The sequence below is a fragment of the Mus musculus genome, chromosome 4 (genome assembly GCF_000001635.26).
Source record: "Mus musculus strain C57BL/6J chromosome 4, GRCm38.p6 C57BL/6J".
Taxonomy (NCBI): domain Eukaryota; kingdom Metazoa; phylum Chordata; class Mammalia; order Rodentia; family Muridae; genus Mus; species Mus musculus.
In genome coordinates, this window is record NC_000070.6 from 14232471 (window position 1) to 14255384 (window position 22914).

The 22914-nt window shown below is 39.6% G+C and overlaps 1 long non-coding RNA gene and 1 other non-coding gene across 2 annotated transcripts in view; one reads left to right on the forward strand and one right to left on the reverse strand.

Annotated features, from left to right (window-relative positions):
• Positions 1-22914, reverse strand: part of Gm2560 (predicted gene 2560) — a 79298-nt gene that overhangs the window by 20459 nt on the left and 35925 nt on the right. The gene's annotated exons all lie outside the window — the stretch shown is intronic.
• Gm24908 lies at positions 7148-7274 on the forward strand. The gene has a single exon (XR_003955530.1). It is a non-coding gene; the product is annotated as a small nucleolar RNA SNORA17 (small nucleolar RNA).

The window sequence follows — 22914 nt, forward strand, 5'->3', positions numbered from 1 at the left end:
CAGAATATAGTAAACCACAGCAGAACCCCAACACATACACCATAGTTGTGGCCCAACATGGGGAATACCAGCTGATGAATACCATATTTAATGACTGCTTCTACTTTACTACAGATTGTAGGTAGGTTTTAAGTGTTTATCTTGTCTTGATTTAATGTTAGTAAGTGATACCTATTGAGAAAATGACCCATTTCTTTTCGATTTTCCAGTTTGGTGGTGTATAGGTTTTTAATGTTGTCCTTATGATTCCCTGGATTCACTTGGTGTCTGTTGTCATTTCTCCCTTTTACTTTCTGAGTTTATTAATTTGGATGGTCTCTCCAAGCCTTTTGGTTAGTTGGGATAAGGGTTTTTCTATCTAATCAACTCCTTGTTTCACTGATCTTTATATTGTTTCTGTTTTATTGATTTTAGCCCTCAGTTTGATAATTTCTTAATTTCCTGCTGTCTACTGCTCTTTGGTAGGCTTACTTCTTTTTGCTCTAAAGCTTCAGGTATACTGTTAAGTAGCTAGTATGAAATTTCCCTAATTTTCTTTTAAGAAGGTACTTTGTGCTTTGACCCTTCCTTTCTCTGAGCACTGCTTTTACTGTGTCTAAGTTTCGGTATATCATGCCTTCACTTTCATTGAAATCTAGAAAGTCTTTAATTTCTTTATTTCTGTCTTGACTCATTTTTGAGTAGAGAGTTGTCCAGTTCCCATGAGTTTGTAACATTGTGTTGTTTCTATTGTTGATATCCAGCTTTAATCCATGAGAGGATGCAGGGAGTTATTTCAATTTTTTTGAATTTATTGAGACTTGTTTTGTGTCAAGTAAGTTGCCAAATTTGGAAAAAGTTCTATGAGGTCCTGAGAAAAAAGGTACATTATTTGGTTTGGGGTGGAATGTTTTATAAATATCTGTTAGGTTCATTTGGTTTATAACACCAGTTAACTCCAACATTTCTCTGTTTAATTTTCATCTGGATAACATGTCCATTAGAGAGAGTGGGGTACTGAAGTCTGCCACTATCAATGTGTGAGGATCAGTGTGTAATTTAAACTGCAATAGTGTTTGTTTTACAAAGGGGGGGCACCCTTGTATTTGGTGCATAAATGTTAAACATTGAAGTGTTATCTTGGTGGGTTTTACCTTAAAGGAATATATAGTATCCTTTTCCATCTTTTTTGATTATTTTGGTTTGAAGTCTTTTGTGTTGGATACTAAAATGGCTACTTCAATTTTCTTCTTAGGGCCATTTTCTTGACATATATTTTTCCAACTCCTTATCCTGGGGTAATGTCTATCTTTGATATTCAGGTGTGTTTCTTGTATGTAACAGGAGGATGAACCCGTTACATATCCATTCTGTTAATCTGTGTCTTTTTATTGAGGCCATTGACATTGAGAGTTACCAATGACCAATAATAATTAATTCCTGTTTTGTTGTTGTTGTTGTTGTTGTTGGTGGTGGTGGTGGTGGTGATAGGGCATGAGTGTATGTGTGTGTGTTTCCCTTATTTTGGTTTTCCTGATATGCTATTATAATTATTTTCCCCGTATTTGTGTGAGTATTTAACCTGTTTAGTCTGGAATTTTCCTTCTATCACCTTCTGTATGGCTGAGCATACAGATGATAGATATCATTTCAGTTCAGCTTTATCATAGAACATCTTGTTTTCCTTATCTATAGTGATTGAAGATTTTGATGGGTATAATAATCTGAGTTAGCATCTGTGGTCTCTTAGATTGCAACACATCTATTCAAACCTTCCTGATCCTTAGAGTTTGCATTGGGAATTTGAATGTATGCTACTCTGTCTTTTTCCTATGTGCTTTTAATACACTTTCTTTGTTCTACATATTTACTGATTTATTATATAGTAAGAGTAGTTTCTTTTCTGATCCAATTTATTGTGGTGTTCTGCAAGCTTCTTGTACTTTTATAGGCCTCTCCTTTTTAGGTTAGGACAATTTTCTTCTATCATTCTATTGAAAATATTTTCTGGTCCTTTGAGTTGGAATTCTTCTCCTTCATCTATTCCTATTATATGTAGGTTTGTGGTTTTGTTTTGTTTTGTTTGTTTGTTTTTTATGGTGTCCCAGATTTCCTGGGATGCTTTGTGTCAGACATTTTTTAGATTTTGCAATTTCTTTGACCAATTTATCCATTTCTTTGATTGTGTCTTCAATGCCTGCTTTCTTTTATTTCTTGTATTCTGTTAATGAATTTTGCCTTTTGCCTTTCTCGCTCCTGTCTGCATGCCTACACTTTTTTTCTTTTCATTTTTTTTTGTTTTTTGTTTGTTTGTTTGTTTATTTGTTTATTTGTTGTGCTTCAACTATGATGGAATATTTATGCAGTGGTAGGATAGCTGGAGATATACTACTCTGGTTATTGTTGATTGTGTTCTTATGCTGCTGTCTAGGTTTGGGTTGATTAGAGTTTTAGGTGATTATTATTTGTAGATTTGCCTTTGTTGGGTGGTGTTATTCCTTGTTTTTTGTTTCTTCTCTGGATGTTTAGAGACTGTGTTGGATGTGTACTGGATATTTTACTGGCCTGCTTTACTGATGTGTTCAAAGGAAATGATCTCTAGTATTGGGGGCTCGTCTTCAGACATGGGGCCTGAGGTTGACCAAGAGGTTTCCACCCCAGTGGGAGATTGAGACAGTGTGGGGAGTAATAGTCAATGGGCAATGGCCTGTGGCATCCTCAGGAGGCTGGATGGGTGGAAGGGGAAACTACAGCTGATGTTCTGATGCAGTTCTAGGGGTCTCAGGTAAGAAAGAGACTGGGAGAGAAGGTCTCCAGCAGCCTATCTTGTCTTCTGGAAGGTATGTCCTGTGTCTGATGGGGGAGGGTGGCCTGATATTTATGTTATTTTAATATAATAATATATATCAATTCTTTGGAATTTTTATGCAATGTACTTTGATACTTATCAACACTTATTACTCCTCATAACCCCTATTTAATTCACCCTAAACTCCCTATTTCCCACTCCTTTCCAACTCTATTTTTTATTATTATACTTTTTCATGATCCACAGAATTTAATTTGTCCTGACTATATATGCCTGGGTATGGGACCATTCACTGGAGCAAGGTCTACACACCAGAGACTATACTTGAAAAGGAAATGGACTCTTCCTTCTCATCAATAATCAATTGTCAAATGGTACTTTGCTAGGGCTATGGACTTGTGAACTGCCTCTGCCTCCAGTACTGGAATGTTGAGCCGCTTGGTTTTGTGCTTGTTTGACTTTGATCTCCAGAACCCAAATTTAAAATCCAGGTGTAGTATCAAATTCACATAATATAATTTCAAAGACAGGAAGATAGACAGAGCTTGTGAAGGAAGCCACTGCCTCTATGTGTTTTGAGTGCTATGGTTCTTTCCAATCAGGTACTATTTCACTCCAGTGTCCCCAACCTATGGCTCTTATAATGCTTCTACTCATTCTTCTATACTGGTTCATGATCCTTGGGCATGGGGAATGATGAAGATACCCCATCTGTAGTTGAGTATTACAATTATTTTCTGCATTTTGACCAGGTGTAAGTTTCTATATTAATTCTATATTAACATTATCTGTTGCACAAAACAAACAAACAAAAAAGTCAACAAAACAAAACTCTGCTGAGGTCAGAGAGCTGCACTAATCTCTGTGTAGAGATATAATTTATCTATACACAGGTGATTTGATGCTGAGTTGACTTAGCAAAATAATACTAGTAGATTCACTATAGGTGCTGTCTTAGTTAGGGTTTTACTGCTGTGAACAGACACCATGACCAAGCCAAGTCTTATAAAAACAACATTTAATTGGGGCTGGCTTAAAGATTCAGAGGTCTAGTCCATTATCATCAAGGTGGGAGCATGGCAGTATCCAGGCAGGCATGGCACAGGCAGAGCTGAGAGTTCTACATCTTCATCCAAAGGCTGCTAGTGGAAGACTGACTTCCAGGCAACTAGGGTAAGGATTTTATGCTCACACCCACAGTGGCACACCAACTCCAACCAGGTCACACCTATTCCAACAAGGCCACACCTCCAAATGGTGCCACTCCCTGATCCAAGAATATACAAACCATCATAGGTGCCTATGAGTTCTTCAACCATGAATCCCTGGCCAAATTACTCGGTATGAATTTCCCCCTGTGGAATAAGCTTTAAGTGCTCAAGTTAGAAGTTATGGGTTGGAAATAAAAAACCCAGATCTAAATGTGAGATATTTATCTCTCCTGGAGTTGTTTGTTATGATGCCCTGGAAACTCATGAAGTAAAGTAAGCTACTACTATAGCTCTTGAATTTCCACCAGAAATTGATGGTCTGACACACTGTTGAAGAAATCACATACTTTAATCATGGGACATAGAAAAATCAAGTTGGCCAAAAATATTTCTTCCTCGTGACTAGCTTTCACTGTACTAGAAGGTTCTATGTTGACTACTAGTAGAAAACTATCAACAATCTTACCCAGTTGTGAAACCCATGGACTATCATAATGACTGACATTCCAAGATAGATGCATGAATACACAGCAGCACGAATGTCATGGGGGTGACTGACTGCTTTCTGATTGGATTAATGATTTAATAGGCTATAATTATTTTTACTTAAACATGATTCCAAATAGAATTTATTTTGATTTAGGAATTTATTTTAATGTAACGAACAGCTTCTAAACCTAAAACCAATTTTAGAATTATTGATCTCTCCTTGCACATTGATATGAAAGCGAGAATAACTGAAACTATAGAGCTAACAAACTTTATGTCATGACCTTGTGCTGCACAGTCCACTAGGTCACAGGTCTCACATTCTTGAATCCTCAGTTGTAGCACATCTCCAAAGCTTCACTTGTTCAAAAACACCCTTTTCCCTGAGAACATGTGTGGGGCTATGAGGGGCAGCCTGTTCTGGTTGAATGAGGCTTTCTCCAGAGATCCAGTAGAAAACTCTACAAGGGATGGAGCAGTGAACCACGTTCCCAGAGCAGGTGCCTGACACCACAGAGCCCCCTACTCCATAATTCTGTGACTATCAATCATACAGACAAAGCCCCAAACTCCTGTCATTCTAGCTAGACTCCGCCCTCATAGTGACCTGACAATATCCAGGTATGCTCCTCCCCAGAGTTACCTGGCAACCACAAGGTAGCCCAGCTCACTATGAAAGGAGCTGCTTGGCCCCTCCTCACTCTTTTTAAGCTCTCACCTTTTTTACTCTCATCTTTACTCTCCTTCTCTCTCTCTCCCTTACCCACTCTCCCTCTTTCTACCTTCTCTCTTTCTCCCTGCCTTTCTACAATAAAACTCTAAAACCATAGACTCAGCTCATCAAGGCTTGCCATGCTTGAATGATGGGATAGGCTTTCTCCTAAAGAGCCTTGTTTAACCTCCTGCCGGAAGGCCTTCCTGTGCTCCAGCCACTGACCGGACCAAGGACTCTCGCCTGCATGGGAAGCACCCAGCACCTCCTCTTTCCCTGCCCTCTCTTTCCTTCAGCTCTGGGGATAACCGAGCTGCTCCTGGGCCCCCCATTTTGTTCTCAGCTCTTCTGCAGTGTCCAGCTGTGTCTGGGGTGCCCGAGACTAAGAACCTGTTATCTCTGGCCTCAGTGAGGCTCAGAGACCTTGGACTGCCCCTTGTCCACCCCCTGGCGGGCTGGGGTTCCATGGCTTCCCACAGCCAGACACTCACCCAGAGCCATGTGGAAAGTGTGCAGCAGTCCTCCTGCGTCCACCAGCCCAGAGCACCAGAACTCTGGCGTGTTGCGGGTTTTCTCTCACTCTCTTTATTAAATATGCCAAATTTAGTGACTGAATCAATGTAGGAGACAGAAAAAGAATTCAAGGACAATTCACAGTTTTTATTTGATAGATAGATAGATAGATAGATAGGTAGATAGATAGATAGATAGATAGATAGATAGATAGATAGATAGATAGGTAGGTAGGTAGGTAGGTAGGTAGATAGATAGATAGATAGATAGATAGATAGATAGATAGATAGATAGATAGATAGATGATAGATAGATGATAGATAGATAGATAGATAGATAGATAGATAGATAGATAGAGATAATATCACCATCAACTGAAGGTGATTGGAAGGATAAGTTGTATTTTAAGGAAAAGAGAAAGTGGGTTTTACTTTTGACAAAAAATAAGTGCCTGTATTGTGGGCAATTTTATGTGACTTTAAGAAATAAATAGAAAAAAATTAAGAGAGACAAAAATGGAACTTTGTTGAGCACCAACACTCAAAACAGATTGTCCACATCAACAGAAAAAAAAATACTATAGAAGAAATTGGCTAACATTGTCAACCAAGTGCCTAATAGACTCAGATACAGCCAAGAAGAGTAATGCCAAGAGGAACATAGCCTACAGACTGAGAGTTCGATGTCACTGGTGATTTCTGTCAGAGTAAATTCAACAGAGTAATGTGGACTCTAGATTGCAGCTTAACTCTGCATAGAGAGGTGATGTTGATGAAGCAGTAGAAAGTTCATTGTTATAAAGTCTGAAAAAGAAACAAATGAATGGCATCTCAATGAGAATGAGCAATCTGAACTTTCTTAAGATAGGAAGGTGTTTGATGATTGTAAAGACGTTACATCGATGTAATGAAAAATATAGCTTGTTCTTATGAAAGATTAAAAAAAGGACTCAGAAACATAATAGTATGGAAGGCTTGGCTTCATCTAGTAGAGATGTCCAATGACTAAAAGGTACAAAAACAAGATTATAGCATAGTTAGTAAACTGAAAGATTGAGAAAATAATTTTAGTGTTCTTGATATTCATAATTAAATACATAAATTGATATATTGAAAATTAAATGCTGGTGTGGTGTCAGATGTCTAAGAAGATCTGTAAAACAGAGTAACATCTATCTGACAAAGACCATGTTAAAAGCATTTATCATCAGTTCTGAGAACCTAGTCGACAATAGAGACTGAACATTTTTATTCCAATTAATTCTGTTGTGTTTTTAGTACAAAAGTTCGAGTTTGGTGCTATTTATTTTATATTTTTAGGGAGGGTAACTGTGTAAAAAATCTATCATACTTGTAAGATAAATATTATAGGAAAAGTAAAACACAAGGTAAAAGAAAACCAGTAATGCTAAGCTAAAATTAAATAAAATCATCACCTGCCCGTGCAAGTGTTACAAGTGTGGCTGCTGGGTTACATGTGAGTCAGTAGTTGCAAAGGAGAAAGAGGCTATATTTATACTCAGTGGTCCTACGAACATCTGAGTGATTAGTGGTCTAGCAGTCCCTGAAAAAGAAAACATAAATAAATAAATAAATAAATAAATAAATAAATAAATAAATAATAAATAAATAAATCTGAGACAACCACCAGGGTGCCTGGACAAGATCCTATCTTGAGACAACTACCACTTCAGTGCCAGGCAGGCCTGGATGGACTCCCAGGATGGAGACGAAGTTGGAGGCGAATAGAAGCCTGCCTGGAATCTCATCCCTTCCAGGTTGGCATGAGCCCAAAATAAACACATTCACAAAGGGCCACAATGGTATGCTGGATGAAGAGTGAGCCCTAGACAACTACCAGACCAGCACCATGAGGCCTGCACAGGGACCAAGACTGAGATCAACAGTCCAGTGCTGCATAGACTTGTAGGCGCATACCATGCCTAAGTTGACCTTTACCTAGTGTCATAATGCAAGGGCGGGATAGAGAACCCCTAAGACCACTCCTGAGACTATGTCAGACATCAGACACTGGGTACCACTTAGAGGAACAAGTAGGTGGTGGAGAAACAGAAAAGAAAGAGAAACAAAAGGATGTGGGCACAATGAAGAAAGGCGGAGCTGGAGACTTGAAGGTAGTAAGGTACATCCTAATGAGTGTAACCAGTGATGCCAACTAAGACCATGGTGGGGTCCTCATCTGTGCTGCCACTGGGTCCATGTCTGAGTACAGGAACCAGCAACAGCAGTCAAATATCTCTGGTCTTTGATAAAGCCCAGGGACATGTTGATATGTGAAGGTTGTGAAGAACTGGCCACACTTTTCATCTGATCATCGTGGGAGAGCTGACGATGGGGACATGAGAGCAGGAGGGCTGACCCCACCTCTAGCCAACTGCAGTTCTCGAGAGACTGGCCAGAGTTGCAGACAAGTTACCCTGAGGATACAAGCATGGAAAAAACTGGTGCTACCACTACTCTCCAGTGTGGTGATGTGAACAAGAGAGAAATACCCTCCTCTCCTCTCACTCGTTACCACCTACAGGTGGTGGGAGACCTATCCTTGGGGTCTTGAGAGCAGGAGATATGTTCCTGTCCCTAATCATCTGCAGCACTGAGGAAAGCGATATCTGGGTTCTTTCCACCTTCTGGCTATTATAAATAAGGCTGCTAATAACATAGTGGAGCATTTGTCTTGCTTATCAGTTGGAACATGTTCTGGATATATGCCCAGGAGAGGTATTGCGGGATCCTCCGGTAGTACTATGTCCAGTTTTCTGAGGAACCGCCAGACTGATTTCCAGAATGGTTGTACAAGCTTGCAATCCCACCAACAAAGGAGGAGTGTTCCTCTTTCTCCACATCCTCGCCAGCATCTGCTGTCACCTGAATTTTTGATCTTAGCCATTCTGACTGGAGTGTGGTTGAATCTCAGGGTTGTTTTGATTTGCATTTCCCTGATGATTAAGGATGCTGAACATTTTTTCAGGTGCTACTCAACCATTCGGCATTCCTCAGGTGAGAATTCTTTGTTTAGCTCTGAGCCCCATTTTTAATGGGGTTATTTGATTTTCTGGAGTCCACCTTCTTGAGTTTTTTATATGCATTGGATATTAGTCCCCTATCTGATTTAGGATAGGTAAAGATCCTTTCCCAATCTGTTGGTGGCCTTTTTGTCTTATGGACAGCGTCTTTTGCCTTACAGAAGCTTTGCAATTTTATGAGGTCCCATTTGTCCATTCTCGATCTTACAGCACAAGTCATTGCTGTTTTATTCAGGAATTTTTCCCCTGTGCCCATCTCTTCGAGGCTTTTCCCCACTTTCTCCTCTATAAGTTTCACTGTCTCTGATTTTATGTGGAGTCCCTTGATCCACTTAGATTTGACCTTAGTACAAGGAAGTAGGAATGGATCCATTCACATTCTTCTACATGTTAACCACCAGTTGTATCAGCACCAATTGTTGAAAATGCTGTCTTTTTTTTCCACTGGATGGTTTTAGCTCCCTCGTCAAAGATCGAGTAATCATAGGTGTGTGGGTTCATTTCAGGGTCTTCAGTTCTATTCCCTTGGTCTACTTGTCTGTCGCTATACCAGTACCATGCAGTTTTTATCACAATTGCGCTGTATACAGCTTTAGGTCAGGCATGGTGATTCCACCAGAGATTCTTTTATCCTTGAGAAGAGTTTTTGCTATCCTAGCTTTTTTGTTATTTCAGATGAATTTGCAGATTGCTCTTTCTAATTCGTTGAAAAAGTGAGTTGGAATTTTGATGGGGATAGCATTGAATCTGTAGATTGCTTTTGGCAAGATAGCCATTTTTACAAAGTTGATCCTGCCAATCCATGAGCATGGGAGATCTTTCCACCTTCAGAGATCTTCTTTAATTTCTTTCTTCAGAGACTTGAAGTTCTTATCATACAGATCTTTCACTTCCTTAGTTAGAGTCATGCCAAGGTATTTTATATTATTTGTGACTATTATGAAGGGTGTTGTTTCCCTAATTTCTTTCTCAGCCTGTTTATCCTTTGTGTAGAGAAAGGCCATTGACTTGTTTGAGTTAATTTTATATCCAGCTACTTCACTGAAGCTGTTTATCAGGTTAAGGAGTTCTCTGGTGGAATTTTTAAGGTCATTTATATATACTATCATATCATCTGCAAAAGTGATATTTTGACTTCTTCTTTTCCAATTTGTATCCCCTTGATCTCCTTTTGTTGTTGGATTGCTCTGGCTAAACCTTCAAGTACCATGTTGAATAGGTAGGGAGAAAGTGGGTAGCCATGTCTAGTCCCTGATTTTAGTGGGATTGCTTCCAGCTTCTCACCATTCACTTTGATGTTGGCTACTGGTTTTCTGTAGATTGCTTTTAACATGTTTAGGTATGGGCCTCAAATTCCTGATCTTTCTGAGACTTTTATCATGAATGGGTGTTGAATTTTATCAAATGTTTTCTCCGGATCTAATGAGATGATCATGTGGTTTTTGTCTTTGAGTTTGTTATATAGTGGATTATGTTGATGAATTTCCATATATTAAACCATCCCTGCATCCCTGGAATAAAACCTAGTTGGTGAGAATGGATGATTGTTTTGATGTGTTTTTGGATTCGGTTAGCGAGAATTTTATTGAGTATTTTTGCATCAATATTCATAAGGGAAATTGGTCTGAAGTTCTCTATCTTTGTTGGGTCTTTTTGTGATTTAGGTATCAGAGTAATTGTGGCTTCACAGAATGAATTGGGTTGAGTACCTTCTGCTTCTATTTGTGGAATAGTTTGTGAAGAACTGGAATTAGATCTTCTTTGAAGGTCTGATAGAACTCTGCACTAAACCCAACTAGTCCTGGGCTTTTTTTTGGTTGGGAGACTATTAATGAGTGCTTCTATTTTTTAGGGGATTTAGGACTGTTTAGATCATTAATCTGATCCTGATTTAACTTTGGTACCTGGTATCTGTCTAGAAATTTGTCCATTTTATCCATGTTTTCCAGTTTTGTTGAGTATAGCCTTTTGTAGAAGGATCTGATGGTGTTTTGGATTTCTTCAGGATCTGTTGTTATGTCTCCCTTTTCATTTCTGATTTTGTTAATTATGATGCTGTCACTTTGCCCTCTAGTGAGTCTGGCTAAAGGTTAATCTATCTTGTTGATTTTCTCAAAGAACCAGCTCCTCGTTTGATTGATTTTTTGAATAGTTCTTGTTTCTACTTGGTTGATTTCGTCCCTGAGTTTGATTATTTCCTGCCTTCTACTCCTTTTGGGTGAATTTGCTTCCTTTTGTTCTAGAGCTTTTAGGTGTGTTGTCAAGCTACTAGTGTGTGCTCTCTCTAGTTTCTTTTTGGAGGCACTCAGAGCTATGAGTTTTCCTCTTACAAGTGTTTTCATTGTGTCCCATAAGTTTGGGTATGTTGTGGCTTCATTATCATTAAACTCTAAAAAGTCTTTGATTTCTTTCTTTATTCCTTCCTTGACCAAAGGATCATTGAGTAGAGTGTTGTTCAGTTTCCACGTGAACATTGACTTTCTATTATTTATGTTTTTACTGAAGATCAGCCTCAGTCCCTGGTGGTCTGATTGGATGCATGGTGCAATTTCAATATTTTTGTATGTGTTGAGGCCTGTTTTTTGAACAATTATGTGGTCAATTTTGGAGAAGGTACCGTGAGGTGCCCAGAAGAAGGTATATCCTTTTGTTTTACGATAAAATATTCTGTAGATATCTGTTAAATCCATTTGTTTAATAACTTCTGTTAGTTTCACTGTGTCCCTGTTTAGTTTCTGTTTCCACAATCTGTTTATTGATGAAAGTGGAGTGTTGAAGTCTCCCACTATGATTGTGTGAGGTGCAATGTGTGCTTTGAGCTTTACTAAAGTTTCTTTAATGAATGTGGCTGCACTTGCATTTGGAGCATAGATGTTCAGAATTGAGAGTTCATCCTGGAAGATTTTACCTTTGATGAGTATGAAGTGTGCCTCCTTGTCTTTTTTGATAACTTAGGGTTGGAAGGCGATTTTATTGCATATTAGAATGGCTACTCCAGCTTGTTTCTTCAGACCACTTGCTTGGAAAATTGTTTTCCAGCCTTTCATTCTGAGGCAATGTCTGTCTTTTTCCCTGAGATGGGTTTCCCATAAGCAGCAAAATGTTGGGTCCTGTTGGTGTAACCAGTCTATTAGTCTATGTCTTTTTATTGGGGAATTGAGTCCATTGATATTAAGAGATATTAAGGAAAAGTAATTGTTGCTTCCTATTATTTTTGTTGTTAGAGTTGGTATTTTGTTCTTTTGGCTGTCTTCTTTTATGTTTGTTGAAGGATTACTTTCTTGCTTTTTCTAGGGCGTGGTTTCTGACCTTGTATTGGTATTTTTTCTGTTATTATCCTTTGAAGGGCTGGATTCATGGAAAGATAATGTGTGAATTTGGTTTTGTCATGGAATACTTTGGTTTCTCCATCTATGGTAATTGAGAGTTTGGCCGGGTATAGTAGCCTGGGCTGGAATTTGTGTTCTCTTAGGGTCTGTATAACATCTGTCCAGGCTCTTCTGGCTTTCATAGTCTCTGGTGAAAAGTCTGGTGTAATTCTGATAGGCCTGCCTTTATATGTTACTTGACTTTTTCCCTTACTGCTTTTAATATTCTATCTTTATTTAGTGCATTTGTTGTTCTGATTATTATGTGTCAGGAGGAATTTCTTTTCTCGTTCAGTCTATTTGGAGTTCTGTGGGCTTCTTGTATGTTCATGGGCATGTCATTCTTAGGTTTGGGAAGTTTTCTTCTATAATTTTGTTGAAGATATTTGCTGGCCCTTTAAGTTGAAAATCTTCATTCTCATCTACTCCTATTATCCATAGGTTTGGTCTTGTCATTGTGTCCTGGATTTCCTGGATGTTTTGAGTTAGGATCTTTTTGCATTTTGATTTTCTTTGATTGTTGTGCCCTTGTTCTCTATGGAATCTTCTGCACCTGAGATTCTTTCTTCCATCTCTTGTATTCTGTTGCTGATGCTTGAATCTATGGTTCCAAACTTCTTTCCTAGGGTTTCTATCTCTAGCGTTGCCTCACTTTGGGTTTTCTTTATTGTGTCTGCTTACCTTTTTAGGTCTAGTATGGTTTTGTTCAATTCCATCACCTGTTTGGTTGTGTTTTCCTGTTTTTCTTTAAGGACTTCTACCTGTTTGGTTGTGTTTTCCTGTTTTTTCTTTAAGGACTTGTAACTCTTTAGCAGTGTTCTCCTGTATTTCTTTAAGTGACTTATGAAAGTCCTTCTTGATGTCCTCTACCATCATCATGAAATATGCTTTTAAATCTGGGTCTAGCTTTTCAGGTGTGTTGGGGTGCCCAGGACTGGCTGATGTGGGAGTGCTGCGTTCTGCTGATGGTGAGTGGTCTTGGTTTCTGTTAGTATGATTCTTATATTTGCCTTTCACAATATGGTCATCTCTGGAGTTAGTTGTCATAGTTGTCTCTGTTTAGAGCTTGTTCCTCTTGTTATGATTCTTTTAGTCTCTATCAGCAGACCTGGGAGACTAGCTCTCTCCTGAGTTTTAGTGGTCAGAGCACTATCTGCATGCAAGCTCTGCTCTTGCAGGAAAGGTGCACAGATATCTGGCATTAGGACCTGCCTCCTAGGAGAAGATGAAGACCTAAAACAGGGCCTGTCCCAGAAGCTGTGTAGCTTCTGTATTCAGCACTCTCACCTACACAGACTAGTCTCTGAGAGATCCTGGACAGAGATGGCTCCCCCAGGTGCTCTGGCAAAGCCCTCCCGAGTGGGTTGGACACCTCTCCTCTGGCAGGGAAGGTGCCCAAATGTCTGGAGCCTGAAATAGGGTCTGCCTCAGAAGCTGTGTCACTTCTGCCTGTCCCAGAAGCTGTAAGCTTCTGTAGTCCACACTCTCACCTGAGCAGACTAGTCTCAGAGGGATCTGGGAACCAAGATGGCTCCCCCAGGTGTTCCAGCAAAGTCCTTCTGGGTGGGGTGGACACCTCTCCTCTGGTAGGGAAGGTGCCCAGATATCTGGAGCCTGAAACGAGGTCTGCCCCAGAAGCTGTGTCCCTTCTGCCTGGCCCAGAAACTATTAGCTTCCATAGTCCACACTCACCTGCGCAGACTAGTCTTGGAGGCTATCTGTCTTTTTCTATGTTCCTCAATTCCATTTCATTCATCAGCTGTGAAACCTGAAAGCCATGAGATGAGGGGAGCCAGTCCAGAGCAAGTATGAGGTCAAAATGTGTCCAAACCCCAAAATTCTCATCCTGAGACCAGCAGAAGTTAGGACTGTTCCCTCCCTTTAATGGCTCTGCATGCTACTAAGCATGGAGGCTGTATGAGCCCCACCTCCACCACTCTTGAAGTAGACAAGTAGCTTGGTAGCCAAATTACAGGTTTAACTTCCTCTATCCCTATAAGTACATGTCCTTCACATACCTTGAATCTCTCCTAGTGCATATGAAGTATTTCCAGCACCTTGGTATACACAATAGTGTATACTTATCCTGAAAACCCCCTACCAACTTCTCTAGGTCTATATAGCCCTTGCTATCTCCAGAATATATCTCAGAGAAGGCTTTTTTTTTTTTTTCTGGCACTCAAGCCACCAGGTTCCTGCACACCTACCCTACCCAGGTAAGCTTAGATCCTTCTATTTCACCTGGTGCGCTCTGGTGCCTGGATACCCCAAGGGCAGAAACAATAGGGCCAGCAATTGATGATATTAATCTATATTAGTAAAAGTAGTTACAGTAGATAGCTATTTAATGGTAAAAGGATCATTGAAATATAATTAAACTGTTGTCTATTATGCTAGTTAATCTTCACTGTCAGCTTGGCTAGACTTAGGAGACTTCAACACAATTTAACTAAGAAAGAAAGAACCAAGCTGAATGTGGGCAGAACTACACATGGGCTGGGGTATTGAGGTGAATAAAAGAAATAAGAGAAGAAAGAAAACTACCAGAGCATCTCCCTTCCTCCTCTTCCTCCTCCTCCTCTTCCTCCTCTTCCTCCTCCTCCTCTTCCTCCCTCCCTCCCTCCCTCCTTCCCTCCCTCCCCCGCCTCTCCCTGAAGATGGATAATGTGACCACTTCCACCATCCTGTCTTCTCCAAAATGATGGGATATACCTTAAAACTGTGGCCGAAAATAAACCTTCCCAACCTTCCTTAAGTAGCCTTTGTCAGGCATTTTGTCACCCAGTGTCCTCAGTCCATGCAAGCTTCCCCTAATAAAGTAGGGTTTGAGCATGCCTTCCTAATTTGTTTACACTGTCATTCATTCTTGTGCACATTCCTTCTGTGATTTCAGTACAGTGTTGCAGATCGAGTGGAAATAAACAGTGTCAATTCAACTACCCTCACCAAGGCACAACTTCAAGATTCTCAACTTACTGAGACCACATCAACAGGTAAGCTAGTTAAGTTAATTAATTAACATTTAAATTCTAGTTTCTATTCATCACAGTTAGGTAAAACTTCTTTCTTTACCACCCCCATCAGCAATGTAACCAGGCCATCTAAACTTGGATGTCAGTATGTTATGGTCTGACTATAGTTCAGCCTATTTGATCTTGACTGTTTTTACTATTCTTTTTCTTGGATTATGTGGCACCATTTTCCTTTTGGTTTCTTTTTTTTTTTTTCTTAGCTCATTTTTCTCTATTCTATCCAAACTTTCTAGCCATTGTCTAATTCTCTAATGCTACCATGGAACAGTTTCTACTCACAAGTCAGCACTCTCTTCTCCTCGCTGATTTACAAATTAGTCTCTTTTCAGTTCCCTAAGCCTTCTGTGTCTCTTTCAAATTTGAAAAATTGGTTTTTATAATGCCTGTTATATGAAACTCTTCCCTGCTGATTATCTTCCTGATCTTATCTGTTTTTCACAAGACAGACCAAGTCTTCATTCCCTGGGCATCCTGGAGTGTTTCATTCTCAGGAAAGCGTTTTAGCTTCTCCAGTTCACAAGTAACTTTTGTTTACCATGAACTAACATTTATTGTGAATAAACTCTAAATGTACATTGCATTCATTTGATTGATTTTTTTCCAGCACAAAGTTTGAGTGAGTCTTACATTAAAAAAACAAAAAAAACAAAAAAAACAAAAAACCTTTTCTCTCTCTAGAGTCAGTAATGCAAACATAGAAAGCAATAACCTTACTATTGAACTGATAAGCAAAACACTATTTCTTTCCTGTTGAGGATGAAAATAGGAAAGTTGGAAAATTAAGAACAATGGTTTCCTTTGAATGCTTGCAGGTATAATGTAATGCCGCATATCAGTTAATAATGATGACCCCAACAATTACCTGATTGACAGAGATTTAAACAGTCTCTCTCCCTCTCCACCGTGTGTGTGTGTGTATGTGTGTGTGTGTGTGTGTGTGTGTGTGTGTGTGTGTGTGTGTATTCTTATATTCTCCTGTTACTATGTAGTTTTGGAGCACTGGAGTACACACATACACATGTACACACACATACACACACACACACACACATAATCCTGCTTATCTTGTACAGTTGGTATTCTAACAAAAATGCTTGATCTACACCTTAACAAGAATTTAGTAGTGTCATAAAATTGCATAGAAAAAGAAAATGCCAATTAGTTCAGCTACTTCTAACAGTATTTCTATGTTTAATTTCTAGAAGATATGTTGTTAGGAGAACCAATTAATTTTATGTACGATGTAGAGGGACTTTTTTCCTTGGTTTTCTCTATCATCTCTCTGATACTCTTACATTCTTTCCACTTCTGCAGCAGAGCTCCCTGCTCTCTGAGTGTAGGGTTTGCTAGAAACACCCTTTTGAAGACTGATTGTTCCAGGGTCTCTCATTTTGTGCTTAGTATCTGTCTGTAGGTCTCTGTATTTGTTCCCATCTCCTACTGGAGACGCTTTTCAGATGATGGCTGAACAAAGCACTGATCTATGAGAATAGAAGAATGTCATTAGGGGTCACATTCTCTCTCTCTCTCTCTCTCTCTCTCTCTCTCTCTCTCTCTCTCTCTCTCTTTCTTTCCTTCTTTCTCTCTTTCTTTCCTTCTTTCTCTCTCTCTGTTTTTCTTTCTTTCTCTCTCTCCCTTTCTCTCTTTCTCTCCCTTTCTCTCTCTCTCTCTCTCTCTCTCTCTCTCTCTCTCTCTCTCTCTCTCTCTCTCTTCCTTTCTAACAGTAGTATTTGGTTTTCCCTAGGTCCCTGGCTATCTTGCCTTAGGTTCTGGGTTATCCAAGCAATGTTGGGTATGGCTTCTACCTCATGAAGTGGGTCTTCAGTCAAGTCAGATATGGTTGGTCGCTCCAACAAGATTTAGGCTACCATTAGACTAGCAGATCTTGCAGGCAGAGCACTTTTGTAGATAAAAGGGTTTGTAGCTGTGGTTTTGTTTACATTTCTCCCTTGATAGCATACACAGTAACTTTTCATACAAAAGATGCTAGCACATATGGGTGAAGACTCTATGTAGGTACTCCACTTTTATGTCATGTAGGTGTTGTCTTCAGAAATGGAGCCTTACCATCAGTTTGTGGAGAAAAACCTGGATGGTTTAGGAGTCCACATTGGTCTCCTTTAGCCAACAACTTAATTAGATATAACCCATTCCCAGTACTGGATGCTTTATTTTGTAGTAAGAGATGTCCAGTTGGGGCTATGTGTCCTAGAGACTTCACTTAGATCATCTTCATGTATGCATCGACTTTAAGAAGCTTCTACTGTTTTAGATTTCCATACTTCCCTTCAAACTAGGTTTCCACGTGACTTCTCCTTAGTCTTACAATACAACAGCTCTTAGTTGTAGCTTCCTCTCTCCATATTCCTCTATTACCCCTCTCTTCTTTCTCCATCACTACTTGCTCTTCCAATTCCAACCCTTCATCTATCCATAGATATTCTATTTCCCTTTCCTAGGGAGCTATATTTGCCCCCAATCCAGAGTATCTTACTCTATACTTAACCTCCATGGTTCTAAGAATTATAGCTTGGTTATCATTGACTAAAGAGCTAATGTCCACATATAAGTGAATACACACCATATTTGTTTTTCTGGGTCTGGATTACATCACTCAGGATGGTTATTTTCCAGTTTCACACATGTACCTGCAAATCACATGATTTCATTTTTTTAAAATAACTGAGTAACTCTCCATTGTATAAATGTTTCATGTTTTCTGTACCCATTCACCTGATGAGAGATCTCTAGATTGTTTCCAATTTCTAGCTCTTATGAAAATAACAAAAACGAACATGGTTGATCAAATGTCTATAGTAGGATGAAGCATCCTTTGGGTGTATAGTCAAGAGTGGTATAGCTGGGTCTTATGATATATCTATTTCTATTTTTACACTGATTTCTGTAGTAACTATGCAAGTTTGTCATCCCACCAGCGAAGGATGAGTGTTCTCCTTACTTCAAATCCTCACCTTCATGATTGTTACTAACCATCTCATTGGTATAAGATTAAATCTCAAAGTAATTTTGATTTTCATTTCCCTAGCATCTCAGAGTGTTGAACAATTCTTTAAATGTTTCTTGGCCATTTAGTTTCCTCTTTAAGATGTCTCTGTTTAGATTTGAACCTCAGTTTTTAATTGGGTTGTTTTAGTTCAGACTATTATAAAATGTTTTATTTTATTGATTTCTTTCTCAGTCTGTCCTTTGTATATATGAAGACTACTGATTTTTGTGAGTTAATTTTGCATCTAGCTATGTTGCTGAAATTATCAGCTGTAGGAGATACCCAGGGGAATTTTGAAGGTCACCTATGTTTACAATCATGTCATCTGCAAATATGTTGACTTCTTCCTTTCCAAATATTATCCCCTTGATCTCATTCAGTTGTCTTATTGCTCAAGCTAAAACTTCAAGTAATATACTAAATAGATATGGAAATAGTGAACAACTTTTGTCTTGTTACTGAATTTAGTGGAAATGCTTTGAGCTTTTCTCCATCTTATTTGATGTTGGTTATGATCTTGCTGTAAATTGCCTTTATTATGTTTAGCTATGTACTTGTACCTCTAATCTATACTTAAGTTAATGTTGGCTATCGTGTAAACTTTATGTTGAGGATGTCCCTTGCATCCATGAATTTTATCACATCTAGGTATTGCATTTTTATCAAAGGCTTTGTGTGCATCTAATGAGATGATCATATGCTTTGTATCTTTCAGATTTTTTTATTTGGTGGATTATATTTATCAATTTGTATTATGTCAAACCACCCCGAATCTCTAGGATAAAGCCTATTTGATCATGGTGGCCAACATGCTTCTCTTGTAGCTTTGATTGGACTGTTCGCAGAAAAAGCCTACTGGAGTTCAGGGCAGAGGTAGAAAATAAGTCAGGCCTGGGGTAGGGAAGATTGGAGGAGAACTTCCGTGTGATCAACTGTAGACAGAGGCAGAGAGAAGGGAATTACATAGCAGGTGCTCTGCTACAGAAATGAGGGTGAGACTGTGGGACTGGACATGGAGGTGAGGAGCGAGATGTGAAAAGCCACAGTTAGCCTACATCCATCCCTGGCTAGGGTGTCCTGATGGTTCCCAGAGAATGCCTGCTGGAGTTGGGGCCTGGGAGAAAGGAGTGTATGTGGGTAGGGGGAGGTAGCAGTGAAAACACTATAGGTGGTTGAACAAGGGAGGCTGCAACAGGTCATCTGCTACTAAGCTAGAGATGAGTCTAGCGAATTGGATTTGGAGGAGAGGATGGAGAAGTGAAGATGGGCAGGGAAACCTACCTGCTTCCTACTTGAAGTAGACTAAGGGTTTCAGGGAAAACCTGCTGATGTTAAGAGTTAGGATAATGGGATGATTTGGAAAAAAAAATGAAGTTTGGAGAGGAAACTCTGTATGACCCATTAAAGATGGGGCAAAAAGGGACAAGGCAAGGCTGCATCACATGGTCTGCTACAGAGTTGGAGATAAGACTTAGAGGATGGATTTAGAGAAGAAGAAAGAGAAATGAAAATCTTCAATTACCCTACCGGCTTTCCCTGACCTGCATTCAGTGAGTGATTGTATATAATATATGGCAAACTGTGTTTTGGCCACACCTGGCCAGCTCACTGCTTTAGTTTCCAGAAGCAAATCTTTTTTTTTTTTTCCAAGACAGGTTTTCTCTGTGTAGTCCTGGCTGTCCTGGAACTCACTCTGTAGACCAGGCTGGCCTTGAACTCAGAAATTCACCTGCCTCTGCCTCCCAAGTGCTGGGATTAAAGGCATTCACCACCATGCCTGGCTTCCAGAAGCAAATCTTAACATTTCTTTCCTATACTCTCCTATAATACCCCCCAAACGCTTCTGAGTAGTTGTTACTTGTTTTTCAAATTCTCACATTCTAAGCACTGTTTGTACATTTGCGTTTCTCTCTAATTTCACCACCAGTGCCATAGTTATAGTCAACTGGCTTTTCCCTCACTTATGCTGATTTTTGGCTAAAACTTTCTTGCTGCCTGCAAAGCCCTCCTTCTAGTGGTGGCCAATAAAATATTTTTAAATACAGGGTTCTTACCTCAACTCCAGATGATGACTCTGCATTAGCTCTTGTTTGTTAGGATACAAGCATAATCATATTCTTTATGCTGTCTTGACTGATCTCATAATTGTATGTATAGTTTTACCCTTGTCTACTATATACCTCATCTTATTATACTCCTCATACTGGGTCACTTTTTTTTTTCCATTTTTTATTAGGTATTTAGCTCATTTACATTTCCAATGCTATACCAAAATTCCCCCATACCCACCCACCCCCACTCCCCTACCCACCCACTCCACCTTTTTGGTCCTGGCGTTCCCCTGTACTGGGGCATATAAAGTTTGCATGTCCAATGGGCCTCTCTTTCCAGTGATGGCCGACTAGGCCATCTTTTGATACATATGCAGCTAGAGTCAAGAGCTCCGGGGTACTGGTTAGTTCATAATGTTGTTCCACCTATAGGGTTGCAGATCCCTTTAGCTCCTTGGGTTCTTTCTCTAGCTCCTCCATTGGGAGCCCTGTGATCCATCCATTAGCTGACTGTGAGCATCCACTTCTCTGTTTGCTAGGCCCCGGCATAGTCTCACAAGAGACAGCTACATCTGGATCCTTTCGATAAAATCTTGCTAGTGTATGCAATGGTGTCAGCGTTTGGATGCTGATTATGGGGTGGATCCCTGGATATGGTAGTCTCTACATGGTCCATCCTTTCATCTCAGCTCCAAACTTTGTCTCTGTAACTCCTTCCATGGGTGTTTTGTTCCCAATTCTAAGGAGGGGCGTAGTGTCCACACTTCAGTCTTCATTCTTCTTGAGTTTCATGTGTTTAGCAAATTGTATCTTATATCTTGGGAATCCTAGGTTTGGGGTTAATATCCACTTATCAGTGAGTACATATTGTGTGAGTTCCTTTGTGAATGTGTTACCTCACTCAGGATGATGCCCTCCAGGTCCATCCATTTGGCTAGGAATTTCCTAAATTTGTGTAGATGTACCACATTTTCTGTATCCATTCCTCTGTTGAGGGGCATCTGGGTTCTTTGCAGCTTCAGGCTATTATAAATAAGGCTGCTATGAACATAGTGGAGCATGTGTCCTTCTTACCAGATGGAACATCTTCTGGATATATGCCCAGGAGAGGTATTGCTGGATCCTCCGGTAGTACTATGTCCAATTTTCTGAGGAAACACCAGACTCATTTCCAGAGTGGTTGTACAAGCCTGCAATCCCACCAACAATGGAGGAGTGTTCCTCTTTCTTCACATCCATGCCAGCATCTGCTGTCACCTGAATTTTTGATTTTAGCCATTCTGACTGGTGTGAGGTAGAATCTCAGGGATTGTTTTGATTTGCATTTCCCTGATGATTAAGGATGTTGAACATGTTTTCAGGTGCTTCTCTGCCATTCGGTATTCCTCAGGTGAGAATTCTTTGTTCAGTTCTGAGCCCCATTTTTTAATGGGGTTATTTGATTTTCTGAAGTCCACCTTCTTGAGTTCTTTATATATGTTGGATATTAGTCCCCTATCTGATTTAGGATAGGTAAAGATCCTTTCCCAATCTGTTGGTGGTCTTTTTGTCTTATTGACGGTGTCTTTTGCCCTGCAGAAACTTTGGAGTTTCATTAGGTCCCATTTGTCAATTCTCGATCTTACAGCACAAGCCATTGCTGTTCTGTTCAGGAATTTTTCCCCTGTGCCCATATCTTCGAGGCTTTTCCCCACTTTCTCCTCTATAAGTTTCAGTGTCTCTGGTTTTATGTGAAGTTCCTTGATCCACTTAGATTTGACCTTAGTACAAGGAGATAAGTATGGATCGATTTCCATTCTTCTACATGATAACAACCAGTTGTGCCAGCACCAATTGTTGAAAATGCTGTCTTTCTTCCACTGGATGGTTTTAGCTCCCTTGTCGAAGATCAAGTGACCATAGGTGTGTGGGTTCATTTCTGGGTCTTCAATTCTATTCCATTGGTCTACTTGTCTGTCTCTATACCAGTACCATGCAGTTTTTATCACAATTGCTCTGTAGTAAAGCTTTAGGTCAGGCATGGTGATTCCACCAGAGGTTCTTTTATCCTTGAGAAGACTTTTTGCAATCCAAGGTTTTTTGTTATTCCAGATGAATTTGCAAATTGCTCCTTCTAATTCGTTGAAGAATTGAGTTGGAATTTTGATGGGGATTGCATTGAATCTGTAGATTGCTTTTGGCAAGATAGCCATTTTTACAATGTTGATCCTGCCAATCCATGAGCATGGGAGATCTTTCCATCTTCTGAGATCTTCTTTAATTTCTTTCTTCAGAGATTTGAAGTTTTTATCATACAGATCTTTCACCTCCTTAGTTAGAGTCACGCCAAGATATTTTATATTATTTGTGACTATTGAGAAGGGTGTTGTTTCCCTAATTTCTTTCTCAGCCTGTTTATTCTTTGTATAGAGAAAGGCCATTGACTTGTTTGACTTAATTTTATATCCAGCTACTTCACCGAAGCTGTTTATCAGGTTTAGGAGTTCTCTGGTAGAATTTTTAGGGTCACTTATATATACTATCATATCATCTGCAAAAAGTGATATTTTGACTTCCTCTTTTCCAATTTGTATCCCCTTGATCTCCTTTTGTTGTCGAATTGCTCTGGCTAATACTTCAAGTACTATGTTGAAAAGGTAGGGAGAAAGTGGGCAGCCTTGTCTAGTCCCTGATTTTAGTGGGGTTGCTTCCAGCTTCTCT